Raw genomic sequence first — 14,678 nt, 5'->3', positions numbered from 1 at the left:
AGGCTGACTGGCTATGAGGACTAGCTATGAGTATAGCAGATGAGCTGTGGTGTGGATATTAACTCCATGGAGCAAGATTCACTTTAATGGGGCCCTGGTGCCTGCTGATTTTACCCTTTGGGTGTGTCATTTGTGGAGCTGATTTTACCCTTTGGGTGTGTCATTGGTGATCTGTTGTGTGAAGCCAGTTGCCAGGTGTGTTGCTTCTGAGGCTTCTTGGGAAGGGTTCTGTTTCAAGCCTAGGTCCATTGCTTCCTGTGCCAAGCTTATGGCTACTTGGTAGGAGCTACAAAGTGATCTGCAGTTGGTAGCTATATATGCTGGGCTTGGAGACATCTGGGAGTTGTTATGTTATAAACTGAGGGTGGCTAGTGCTGGGCTTAGAGGTGCCTGGGAGAGGCTAGGCTTCAAATTGCAGTTGGCTGCTACTAGTGCCAGTGACTGCATAGCAAGAGATACAAGACATACTGAAGCCAGCTACTGCTTGTTTGGGATTTGTGGACCTTGAAATATTTTAGGAAGGTCCACGTTATGGGCCAGGGCAGCAAGCAGTTTGTGAGAAATAGACACTGAAAAAGGTTAGGGCAGGTCCGTGGGTTTGTTGGGGCAGGGTCTAAGGGAATTAGAGCATGGGCAGGGCGAATGGTGTTAGCCAGGTTGATGGAGACTCATATATGATGCCCTCCTATGCCTGCGAGCTGTGTGGAAGAAGGGCCCAACAAAGGAACAAGGACACCTGCCAGCACTCTGTCCCAGCCAGAGCTGCCCTTCCAGGCCTCGCTCCAAAGACAGACAATTCAGTTCTTCCCTCTATGTCCCTGGTGCTTTTCTAGCTGCTGCCATAGCACTGGAGCTCAGTGAGTGAGTCCATCAGCAAGTTAGTGTGAAAGGCCCTTTAAGAGGAACACCTGGGACTCTAGCAGCCCTCCATCTCACTCAGCCATAATTCCCTCTGGTTTTGGCAGCCAGAAGTAATGGGTGCTCTGGGCTGGGGAGCCTGGTGTGGGACCCCTTGCTTCTCAGGAGAGACCTCTATAGCCGAGATATCCCTCCTGATTCTTACCAGCACGTGTGGGTGTGGGACCAGACCATTTTACATCTTCGCTCCCTATAAGCCTCCATCCCTTCTGCCAGTCTACACACGGCTTCTTCTTTATAGCCTTAGTTATAGGAGTTCTCTTCAGCTAGATGGCAGGTGGTTCTCAAGGGTTGTCATGAGAGGAGGCAAGCACAGTTCATGCCAACTTTTAATGTGAGAAGGTAGTGGAGAAATGTTGAAACATACCTTTAGAAAGAAAGAAATTTGCACGGAGCTTAGCACAAGTACAAATCAAATATAAAGGCAACAGACAGGCAGACAGATATTTTCAGTTATTCAAAAACCCAGGAAATATAGCATAAATCTTTCTTGGAGGAAATATTTGAAGTCATTTAGTTAAACAACAGACAAAAAGAGAAAAAAATAGATTTAAGGGTAAATATCCATAGGAATTCTGCAAATAAGATTAAATATAAACATCATACATCCCCATAATGTGGAAGTAATAATAGAACCTATTATGAAGAGCAAGTGGTGAGATGGGAAAAACTGGGGAACAAGAGGTGAAGGCTTTCCTAAGGCTACATTGTGAGGACAAAAAGGACAATATTTAAAGGAAATAAATCAAATATTTAAAAGCAATAAGAATAGAAAATATAGTTTATTTAATCAAAACTAGAAAAAGAGGTGTGGGAGATGATGTAAAGTGACTTTAATGTACACATTTATTGATCTTTCATGGTCGAGAGTCAAGAGAAATAATTTAACATTGAAAAATCAAGAAATGGAGCTTAAACATGTATTACCGAAAGTTAAAATAGTGACCAGTAGAAGAACTAAAATCAGACTAAGTCATCAAGTGCATGGAAGATAAGGAAGTTGTGGTTAGACAGCGGAATTTCAGAAATAGTGATTTCAGAGGTGATGTCTACTTTTCTAGTTATATAAGGAGGATTATAGGAAATTTAACCTTTTTATAGTGTATGAGGAAATGGCGATTGTTTTTTAAGATGGGTGCCTCCGAGTACTTATAAAATGTATCATCCCTTTTGACGTTGGGCTTCTTGGTGTGCAACAGACAGAACAGTTTCCAGTCACTAAGCAGTTACTGCCTCCAAAATCTTGAAACATAATAAAATCAGGAGACAGGTGTTTGAAGAATGATTTTTTCTTTTGAGACAATAGGAGGAGGTAAAATGAAAGGTCTATAAGAGACAATGAGATGAATAAAAAGTTACACTGATGTCTATAGATTTGGATATATATTCCTAATTTACTAAAGTATTTCTCAGACAGGCTTTTCAGATAACTAGAATTCCAGACTTGTGAGCTTTTTCATGGTGTGTTCAATGAGGGAAGGGATTAAAATCCCTGTGCGAGATTCTTTTGTAGTTACTTTGAGATTACGGTTCCTAGATCAAATATAGGATATCCAATTAAATATAAACTTCAGATAACAGAGTAATTTTTTTTAGTTCAATTATGTTCCATGAGATATTTGGGATATATTTATACTAAAAATTATTTATTGATTACTTGAATAAAATTTAACTGGGTGTCCTATATTATCATTTGATAACTATGGCAAGCTTATTTGGGATAAATGATCAGCTGTCAGAGGAGACAAAAAATGGTGTCTTTATTTTAGAAACATAGGCTATAGTTTCTAAAGCTGATCAAAATCATCAAATGCTTTGGGAATATATTTTCCTGAAAATGAATGAGATTTGTACTACATAAACATGAAGTCATCCTGTTTAATCTTGGGCGCCTTCTGATGCTTCCATCTTCTCAATTAGATGAAACTACATTCATGGAGGGAAAGTGGTGCTTTTTACAATTTTACAAGTTGACTTTTTTCTCTGTAACATGAATCCAGTTGCACCTTCAAGTGCTCTTAGGCACATTATTGTTTTTTTTAATCAATAGAACAAATGATGTTAACTGGGCCTGTGTTAATAAGGGAAGGGCATCACTGACTAAGCTAAATCATTAACAGAAACAATTATCAAAATGCTAGACTATAACCTTCCCCCTCCTTCCTCTTTTTTTTTTTTTTTTTTTTTTTTTTTGGTGGGAGAGAATGTTGATAGTTTGGGATTATCTTGAAGTATTTTACTAACTCTTCTTTTTCTGCAGGCACCTTGCTAAGGTGTGTGGTTATTTATAATTTTTTTTTTAATTTCAATTACAGTTGACATTCAATTTATATTAGTTTCAGGTATACAGCATAGTGGATAGACATTTATATAACTTGTGAAGTGCCCCCCAGATAAGTCTAGCACTCATCTGGCAGCACATATAGTTATTACAATATTATAGACTATATTTCCTATGCTGTACTTAAGTTGTTGTGGTTCTTAATGCTTTACATTTTGAGATTCATAAAGTATAATTTGTCTTGAGCTTTTTCAGGAATTAAACTTTAAGAAAATTAGTTAAGTGGAAAATTGTTTTCCCTTCCTCCTGTTCCCACTGGAGGAAAAATAAGGTTTTTGTTAAAATTCTACTAAAGACAAATTATTTCAATTATAAATCATAATTCTTTAGGCATAAAGTTTTGTCACATTTTTATAACCCTAAAATAAATACTTATTAATTGCTTTAATGCATTTTAATTATCAGCAATTCTTAAGACCACTGTTGAGTTGCAGTGAAACAGTACTGTATCACTTAGGATTAAAAGAGAGGTTTGTTGTAGGTATAGAATCAAACTAGTTTGAGATTAAAAATTCAGATTTTTATTTTTATTTTAAGAACAAAATTTTTCTTTTGCTTAAAGTATGTTGTTTTCTCTCTAAAGAAAAAAAAGGATGGCAATTATTTATAGATGGATTCTATCGTATATAAACATGTATCTCTGAATAGTTTTTGGTGAGTGTTCTATGTCTTAAAAAGTCTTTTGTTCAGACTGATAATAATTTTAAGGAAGATAGTTGAAATGTAGGTGCAGCAGAGCCAGAAAGGACTTGGGCAACTCTAAGAGATAATAATGACAATAAGAAAAGATATTTTAAAGTTAACATGTCCAAAACTGAGCTTCCAATATTTCTCTCCAGAACCTTCACCTCGTTTAGTTTTCCTATATCAGTAAGTAAATGGTAATTTTGTTCTTCTAGTTTCTCAGGTTCAGTATCTGGGTGTAATTCTTCACTGACCTGTTCTCTCATACTCCAGTACCCAAACCATCCTGGCTGCCGGTCAGCACTACCTTCAATTGTACTAGGACTTTCACCACTTCTTAAAGCACCAATGTCACCGCTTGGCCCAGGTCACTGCACCCTCTCCCTGCCTTAGCTTTTCTTCTGCTCTGCATTTGCCTCCTAGGTGGGTTCTATATATAGAAGCCAGAGTAACTCTGGTAAAATAATAGTTAGATCCTGACATTTCTTTGCTCAAACTTTTCATTGATGCATACAGATTAAATGTCCAGTTTCTTAGAAGGTAAAAGGTCCTACATAACTTGCCTTCCTTTGTTCTCTGACTTCTTTCTCCTATTACTCTCCCCCTTGCTTTATTCCAGCTACTGACTTCCTGGCTATTTCTTAAACATATCAGTATGTTCCTGCTTCAGGAGGTACCTTTGCCTGGAGCATTTCGTCAGCAGCTCCCAGCTCTCTCCCTTCCTGTAGGTCTTTATTCAGACATCACAGTCTCCATGAGGCCTTCCCTGCAAGTACCTACAACTGCAACCCCATGCCCCTACCCCCCACTCTTCCATCCCCTTTCTTAGCATCACACACTATTTTACCGAGTTATCTTGCTCATGGATGTTTCACCCACTAGAATGGAAGCACTGTGAGGACAGAGATTTGTGTCTGTGTTGTTCACTGTTCTCTCTCCAATACCTGGAACAGTGCCTGGTCCAATATATATTTATGGAATAAATTAAACAGCAGCTTTTGGTAGTTACTAAATATATTATTTATGTTTGAAGTCACAGGGGCATGTAGGAGAGTAGGCTGGAAAGGAGAGTTAAAAGTCTCCACTCCCAATAAGTATGCTGGTTTTCTCATTTGTTACCTCAATTTAGCATTTTTAAGCATGTTCTAAGGAACAATAGTCGGAGAAATTCCTTACATATATATCTCTATGATATCTTGCCAAGTTAAGAAACCGAGAAGTTTACAATAAAAAATAATTAACTTGACCTAACATTTTCCAAACGTATAGACCATGGATACTGTTTTATAAAAGACCCATGAAAACCTTTAGAACAAATATATGAAACATGCTTTGAAGAAGAAAGTATTCTGTCCTATGAGAATTTATTGTACTCAAAATGTTAGTACTATGTGAGTACATTCAATATAGGAAAACTACTGGTTGCTGTGAGAAGTCACTCTAGCATATGAATCCAGAATTTGGATTGAGAATTAAATATCATTTTGTTAAAAAGTATTCCGGTCAGAAAGTGTTTGAGATGCTGTAACAGATAAATGTAGTGGTGGTCCATTCAAAGCAAGAGTGAAAATATAGGCAGTGAGAAATTTACCCCAAGACCTTTGTCCTGGATGTTTCCTCAGGACACATCCTCTTCATCTAATTTAAATTTTTTTTTTCTTTAAACAAATGCTTATTGAACACCTACTTCATGCCAGATAGGCTTTTATGTGTTAGGGGTAGAGTAGTGAACAAATCAAGAGTCCCTACACTCATGCAGTTTACATGCTAGTGGGAGAAGGAAGATGATAAATAAACAAGTGTGTCCTGTGTCAGGTGGTGATGGTCATCATGAGGAAAGTAGAGCACCCTGTGGCAATGGGGGGCAGGGGATGCAGGGTCAGTAGGGACCTGACTGGTGACATCACTGCTTGAGGTGCAGCAGAGAGCCATGCGCATGTCCAGGGACAGAGAATGCCAGAAAAAGTAAGAAGAAAGGGCAGAGGGTGCAGTTTTAAATACTGTGCCAGGGAAGGCCTCACTGAGAATGTGACATTGGAATGAAGACCTGAAGAAGGGGAGGAAGAAAGTGAGGGTGCGCTGGGTAGAGCACTCTTCTGGTGGGGCTGGGACACAAGACTTGGGAGGTGGGGGGAAAAAGTGGTAGGATGGCCTTGCATTGGACAGCATTCTTAGGCTGCCGTGTGTAGACCCAGGGTAAAGGCAAAGCAAGGAGAGCGCATAGGAGACAACGCGGTGCGGAGAGAAGAGAGAGGGTCGATGGAGTGGGAGCAGCGGACCCTCTGAGGGTGGGGCGTCACGATGGACTTGGAAGGGGGCGCTACCAGGACTTGCTGAGGCATTGAACCGGAGGACTAAAGTAGACAAAGCAAAGAGAACACGGAAGTTTTGGAATAATGAAATTAAATTTATGGGAAAGGGAACCTGAAGAAGCAGATTTTGGGGGAGGGGAGCGGGGATGTGGATCAAGAGTTGAAATTGGGCTTCTTATTTTTAAAGTGCCTATCAATGATTCAAGCAGAGATTTATTCAGCCAAGATGTAAAATGTACACATATTTTCAAATATGATCTTAAATGCCTTTTACTATCTGATATTTTTATGAAGTTATACCTCATATTAATTTGCCTAGAAACTTTTATTCAAAATGATGCATAGCACATATACTGCAAGTCTTTATGTAGACCAGCAGCAGCAGAGCAACAACAGGGTGGGGTATTCGCATGGAATCAATGGCGCGTTAGATTACTTTGTGTCCCCCGTACCCTCTAAAAACACCAACAGAAACCCACACAGGGCTTTTATCCTAAGGAAATGAGGTAGGCATGAAGAATGTTCTTCAAAAATAAAATTAATAGCTTTGTAAAATGGCGGTCGTCTATAGGTCTAAATCCAGTTCTCATCTTTGGGAGAAGTAGTTGGTTTCAGTTTTTGATTTAATGTTCCTTATTATACGAATAGTTACTTGGTTTAACACTTTACGCTTGGAGGAAGAGAATTCCAGTATATGTCTGTAATTACCACTATATGGATTTATCTGGGAAATAGGAGAGCAGTATGAGATAATGGAGATATGCACATTATTTTTAAAAATGAAGGTGCACTATATTTACTTAATACTTTTACTCTTTCTCTGAATCAGAGGAGTCATGGAGGTTTCGGAGACTCTCAAGGTCTGTGAATATTAATGATGAGTAAATTAGCAAAACTCTGAAGGATCGATTAAGAAAGTTTAATGGTAAGGCTGGTCACCCGAGCTCTGAATGCCTCTGAAACAAGTTTTGGCATAAACCAGAGCATATCTCTATTTTAAACCAATTTTTTTATTACCTTCTTCATGGCATTTTTTTCTTCCAAATATTTTCTTTCTCCTTTAGAAAGAGGAATGGATGAAGTTGCCAATTAAGCTACTTGTTTTGAAATAAATAAAATACATTTTCAAAACTTATGAATTGTAAATTTAACTGAAAGTAGATTTATTAAGTCAGTAGCTATTAACTGATTCCATGTATCAAGGAATTGGGTTTACTTTTTAAAAGATTATGAGGATGGAGAGGCTACGACTGACTTGAAGTATAAAATGTAAGTCTGCAACTGAGCTTTGCCAACCAAGCCTCCTTTGTTACTTTCCCCCCAAAGCCAAGATGACATAGAATATTTTTGCACCTAATATTAATTTTTACTTGAAATCTGTCCTTTAATAAACAAGAGGGGCAGTTTAATTCTCCTCTGAAAAATCTGGTAAAGGTTATCAATGATTCAAGCCAAGCCATATTACACATGGTTATTCAATTGATAGAAATGGCCTCCATTAAAATTTTTTTCTGTGTGCTGCTAATTGCTATTTTCAGCCTACAATTTCTTGCAGATGATTTGTTTGAAACCATGATTGTGGCCTTTCTGTTAAATCCTTTGAAATTCAGGCCTTTAATCCTATGCATTACAAATTGTTTTAAAAGTACTGATCTAATTAAGCAAATTGAGCAAATATCACTTGCCAAGACCAAATTCTTCTTGTCTAATGGACACTCTTTGTTCAAATCATAACTTTAATTAAAACTCGTGGATTCTGACATGCATAGTCAAGTGTGTCTCAATAATACATAGCATCAATGTTCATGAAATTGGAGTGCATCTAGGCTTCAGGGGACAGTGATAGCCCTGACTTTCCAGCTTAAAAATATCACTGACAATGTGCTTTTTTTGTTTGTTGAGTCACTGGAGAGTTATTGTGTTTATGAACAAAGATGGTCCAATGACATATTTAATGGTTAGAATGATACACTGAGAAATTATCACAATTATCCTTTATACCCATTTAGTGTATTTTTCATTTCAGTATTTTCATCTCCAGAAGTTTTATATGGGTCTTTTTTATATCATCCTCTTTTCACTAAATTATGTTCATGTTTCTCTTTAAATTTGTGAATATAAAAACCATATTTATAATAATTATTTTAATATTCTTATCTACTGATCCCATCATCGCCGACATTTCTGAGTCTATTCTTAATTAATTTATCTCCCAGTTATGGATCATATTTTCCTGTTTCCTTTATGCCTGATAAATATTTTTCCAGCTTTATTGAAGTATGATTGTGAATGTTTAAGATATACAGCATGAGGTTTTGACATACATATATATTGTGAAATGATTACCATGATCAAGCTATTAACATAGATATCACCTCACATAGTTATGGTTTTTAGTCCCCTGTGGTAATACTCAAGATCTACTCTCTTAGTCACAGCCAAGTATGCAATATTATTATTAACAATAGTCACCAATTGTACATTAGATCTCCATAACTTTTTCACCTTCTAACTGAATGTATCCTTTCACCAACATCTCCTCATCTCCCCTACTCCCTAGCCTCTGGTAACCACCATTTTTCTCTCTGTTATTACTCCCCCACATAAGAGTGAGATCATGTAGCATTTGTCTTTCTGTGTCTGGTTTATTTCAATAGCATGATGTCCACCAGATTAATCCATATTGTTGCAAATCGCAGGATTTCTTTCTTTTTCAAAGTTGAATAATATTCCTGTGTATGTGTATCACATTTTCTTTATCCATTCATCCATTGATGGACACTTAAGTTATTTTCATATCTTGACTACTGTGAATAATGGTGCAATGAACATGGGATTGCAGATATATTTTTGAGACAGTGGTTTCATTTCTTTTACATAGATAACAAGTAGAATTGTTGGAACATATAGAATTTCTGTTTTTAAGTTTTTGAGAAATCTTCATACTGTTTTTCATAATGGCTGTACCAATTTACATTTTCACAAACAGTATATAAGGGTTCTCTTTTCTCCACATACTTGCCAACACTTATATTTGACCTTTTGATAATAGCCATCCTAATAGTGTGAAGTGATATCTCATTGTGGTTTTTAATTTCTATTTCCCTGATAATTAGTGATGTTGAGCACATTTTCATGTACCTGTTGGCCATTCATATGTCTTATTTGGAAAAATGTCTATTCGGGTCTGTTGCCAAATTTTTAATCTTTTTTTCGCTATTGAGTTATATATTACATATTTCGGATATAAATCATTTATCAGATATATGATTTATAAATATTTTCCTCCATTCTGTTGGTTGTCTATTCACTTTGTTCTTTTTTTTTTTTTTTTTTTTTTCTTTGGTTGCGCAAATGTTATAGTTTAATGTAGTCTCACTTGTTTATTTTTGCTTTTGTTGCCTGTATTTTTGGTCTTAAGTCCAAAAAAATTATTGACAAGACCAATGTCAAGAAGATTTCCCCCTATGTTTTCTTCTGGAAATTTTATGGTTTCAGGTGTTATGTTTAAATCTTTGATTCACTTTGAGTTAAATTTTTGTATATGAGGTAAGTTAAAGTTTCAATTCTACTCTTTTGTATGTGAATATCCCATTTTCCCAAAACTATTTATTGCAGTGATTGTCCTTTCAACATTGTGTATTCTTGGCATCTTCATTGAAGATTAGTTGACTGTATATGCCCGGACATATTTCAGGGCTCTTTATTCATTCCATTGGTCTATGTGTCTTTTTTTTTTTTTAATGCCAGTATTATGCTGCTTTTTTTTCTTTTATAATTTATTTTATTATTGTTTTTTAGGTGTTTTATCATTATTTTTTAGGTGAGGCAATCCTTGGTTGACCTCACAGATTGCAAGGATCTTGTCAGCTTATAATTCCTTATTTTTTATTTTTTATGCCTACAGCACCTGATCTTCCTAGGTGGTCTCCCATCCAAGTACTAACCAGGCCTGATCCTGCTTAGCTTCTGAGATCAGATGAGATTGGGCTTGTTCAGGGTGGCATGGCCGTAGAGTATTACACTGTTTTAATTACCATAGCTTTGTAATGTATTTTGAAATCAGGAATTGTGATACCTCTAACTTTGTTCTTCTTGCTTAAAATTGTTTTAGCTATTTAGGGTCTTTTGTGGTTCCACATAGATTTTAGGATTTTTTTTTCTATTCCTCTGGAAAATGGCCTTAGAATTTTAATAGGGATTACAATGAATTTGTATATTGCTTTAGTAGTATGGACATTTTAACAATATTAATTTTTCCAGTCCATGAAAATGGATTTATTTCCATTTATTTGTCTTTCTTTCCATTTTTGTTTAATGTTTTATAGATTTCAGTGTACCTTTCTTAATTAAATTTATTTCACCTTCTTAATTAAATTTATTCCTAAATATTTTATTCTTTTTGATGCTATTGTAAATGGGGTTATTTTCTTAATTTCTTTTTCAGACAATTCCTTTATTGTGTATAGAAATAAAACTGATTTTTTTTTTTGTTGATTTTGTATTCTGCAGCTATTCTGGATTTGTTTATTAGTTCTAACAGTTTTAAGGTGGAGCCTTGAGGATTTTCTATATACAAGATCATGTCATCAGCACATAAAGAGGAGTTTACTTTTTCCTTTCCAATTTGGATTTCTTTCATTTTTTTCTTATTATTTTTGTTTATTTTTTATTATTTTCAGGTATACAGTACATTTATTAGACATTTATGTAGTTTATGAAATAATCCCCCTGATTGCTCTATTTCCCATCTGGCTCAATTGCTCTGGCTAGGACTTTTAATATTATGTTAATAGAAATCATGACAGTGGCCATCCTTGTCTTGATCCTGATCTTAGTTGAAAAGCTTTCAGCTTTTCAGCGTTGAGTATGATGTTAGCTATGAGTATGCTGGTAAATTTTGATTGGACATTATTCATTATTGACCACTGCGAGTGATGCTGGGCACCAGATTTTGTATTCTTTAGTGTTTTACTTTCTTCTGGGATGCAGTTACTTGTAATATTAAATTTTTTCAAGCCTTGCTTTTAAGCTTTGTTAGGGAGTACCTAGAACATTCTAGCATTTTGTCTCTATTTAGTCCCATTACTGAGGCAATACTCTTTTTGAGAATTTTATCCAGATTTAAAAAATCTTTCCACTCTGGCTGTTGGGAACACAAACTATTCCCAGTCTCTTTCTTTCTGGCAGTTTGCGCCCTTGTCTCAGGTAGTTTCCTTTCATGTACAGACCAGTTCTCAGCTGAGGATTTGAGAGGAGTCTATTTAAATCTGCAATTCTGAGGAGCTCTCTCTCTCTCTGCAGCTTCCTCCTTTCTCTGGTGCTGTCTTGTGAATTCCACTCACCTTGTCCTCCCACAGTCAGATTTGTGTCTTCTCAGCTAAGCCAAACTGTCGGGCCCTGCACTGTGGCTAAAAAGTGCCGTTTATTTGTATCCCTTCTCTCAGGAATCACAGTCCTGCACACCTGGTGTCCACTCTCTAATCATTGTTATTTCATGTGTTTTGTGTGATTTTCCAGTTGTTAGAAGAGAAGGGTGAATCTTATTCCTGTCATCTAATCATGACCATAAAATGGTTATATGCGTCTTATCTGATCATCCACCCACTTCACGTATTAAGGTGATAAACTAGGAAATAAACAAATGTTCATTGAGTACACACTAAGTGCAAGCATCTAGGGTAAGCACTCTGAGGAATTAAAGAAGAATCAAATTTATACTTATCCCTCTAACAGTGTATGCAAACTGGAGGTAGTATGCGACAAATGTCGTGAAAGAGATATGAGTAACATATAGAGAATCGAGTAGGCTGGTAAGAATAAGAAGAACACAAGCATGAGTATACAAAAGAATGGGAAGGACAGTTGCAGGAGGTAGGTGTACATGGTGTGGGGAGAGGTGTACGTGCTGGGGGGAGTGGTGGAAGTAGAGAGGAAGCTATCGAGGTGTCAAAGCAGGTGAGGACAGACAGGGGATGTGGAGGGGCTTGATTTTAGCCGAGGTTGGTATCTGCCTCTATTTTGTATTATAACATTGGTGGTCAAGGGAGGCATTCAGTTTAATTTTAGTGCTGTCTATCAACAATCATAAAAAGTTATATATGTTCTAAGAAAATTCTCTTTCAGAATTTGTGGTAGGCTGTATAATGGCCCCCAAATATGTCTACTTCCCAAGCTATGGAACTATGAATACTAGTTTATATAGGAAAAGGGTCTTTTTAGGCATAATTTAATTAAAGCTTTTGAAATGGGGAGATTATCATGGATCATCCACATGGTCCCATATAATCACAAGGGTCTTTATAAGAGGGAGACTGAGGGTCAAGGTCAGAGAAGGAGATGTTATGATGGAAGCAGAGATTGAAGTGACACTCTTTGAAGATGGAGGAAGGAGCCACAAGCCAAGATATACATGCTGCCACTAGGAGCTAATAAATCAAGGAAATGAATTCTCTCTTTAGAGTCCCCAGAAGGAAGCAGTCCTGCAGACACCTTGACTTTAGCTCAATAAAATCCAATTGGAGTTCTGACCTCCAAACTGTAAGAGAATAAAACTGTGGTGTTTTAAGTCACTAAATTTGTGGTAATTTGCTACAGCAGAAATGGGAAACTAATACAGAATTATATATTCAAAATACAAATTAAAGCGTCTGTTGGATATTTTTTTTCTTACTATCTAAATGGAAATAGAGAAAAGAAGGTGGAGAAAGAAGATATTAAGTTCCTTTTTACTTATTTCAGTGCTCTCCTTTGAAGTCTCTTTTGGAGTTTCTGTACAAGATGTATTATTGGGCACAAAGAAAGACAGAGAATTACTGATACATGTTGCCCATCTTCTATCTCTGTGAATTTGAGCACTGTTTAAATTGAGATGCAATATTCTGATCTTTTAAAATCAATAATCATCATTAGCTATAAGGTGCCTAAACACAAGCAAGGCAATAACAATACAATTAAGAAATAATAGTTGTTGACTACTCTGGAGGCTGGACAGGATTATCGTATTTAAGCATCACGACACTATGGATAGGCATTATTATTTTCTTCATTTTGTAGATGTGGGCCCCAGGCCTGACTGGTCTCAGGTCTGGCTGTGATCCAGGCTTGTGGTTAGGAATAGGACCCCGGATTTAGAGTGTTACATTAATGTAGTGGGGCACCTGCACTCAGCTCATGTAAGCATGATTCAGCTAATTGTATTATGCATGTGTAGCAGAATGCCACTATTGTTCTCTGATACACACACACACACACACACACACACACATATATACACACACTATAGTCCATGCACTCTCAGCAATAAAATTGGTGCCTGCCGTTTCATTCTTATGTTGGCCCCTCGTAAGTTTTTTCAACTGGCCATCTCACCACCGAAACTTTCCCTTCTCGATCAGCTCGGCACTGACAACAGATGTAGAAACTGATGGTTAGAAAAGTTAAATACCTCATTCAAAGTCATACAAATGAACAATGTTAGAGCTGTTCCTACATTTGCATCTACGTTCCCTGCCTTGAGAGTCCAAATGGAGTGGCGATCAGAAATCCATCTACAGGTCATACAGTTTGTCTATAGTCTCTGGGGACAAGTTTTATGCAGAGATAAATAATCTTGGGTAACCCTAGCAAGACTGAGGCCTTTTTTTTTTTTCCTTGCAACAAGGAGATCTCTCTTCCAAAATAGTAGAACATTTTCCAAACTCTAGCTGTGTATCATGAGATTCAATTGTTTGGACCAAGTTGATTTACTACTTGAATTAAAAGAAAATTACATTTGTTACTTAAAAGGAGATAAAAATTTTCATTTAATCAGACACACTGTGTAGACCCAGGTGGAGGGAGGACATGTTGAGCCCTAACTCTACTTATGTTTCTAGAGACCCATACCAACATAACTCTCTACCAATATGGTTAGACAACCATAAAGATTAGTGTTGTTCAATAGAAATATAATTTGAGTCACAAATATAAGCTACATATGTTTATTTAAATATTTCTAGTAGCCGTATTAAAAAATAAACAAGATAAAATTAAATATTTTATTTAACTCCATATATCTAAAATATTAATAGTTCAACATATAATCAATAAAAAATTATTGAGTTAATTTAGTTTCTTTATTATTAATACCACATCTTTGAAATTCAGTGTATACGTTACATTTACAGCATACCTGAATTTGATCCAGCCACATCTCAAGTGCTCAATGGCCTCAAGTACCAGGCCCATCAGACTGGACTATGGAGATCACTTGACACTGAGGTATTTACTGATACACTAGAAATAGTAAAAGCTAAAAGTGCTATGTCATTTTCGACTCTTAAGAAGGGGTCTATGGGAAATAATACTGAGGCCCCAATATATGCTTTGCAGTGCCCAATATCCCCCCAGGGACTCTGTGTTTGAGCCACTAGGGGAAAGAG

At 36.6% G+C, this 14,678-nt stretch overlaps 1 pseudogene; it reads right to left on the bottom strand.

Annotated features, from left to right (window-relative positions):
- Positions 1–10,153: 10,153 nt before the first annotated feature.
- Positions 10,154–10,272, bottom strand: LOC112472646 (annotated as a pseudogene).
- Between the last annotated feature and the right edge of the window lie 4,406 nt (positions 10,273–14,678).

The sequence above is a fragment of the Pteropus alecto genome, unplaced genomic scaffold (genome assembly GCF_000325575.1).
Source record: "Pteropus alecto unplaced genomic scaffold, ASM32557v1 scaffold87, whole genome shotgun sequence".
NCBI classification, from domain to species: Eukaryota; Metazoa; Chordata; class Mammalia; order Chiroptera; family Pteropodidae; genus Pteropus; species Pteropus alecto.
This window is presented reverse-complemented; position numbering and strand designations above follow the sequence as displayed.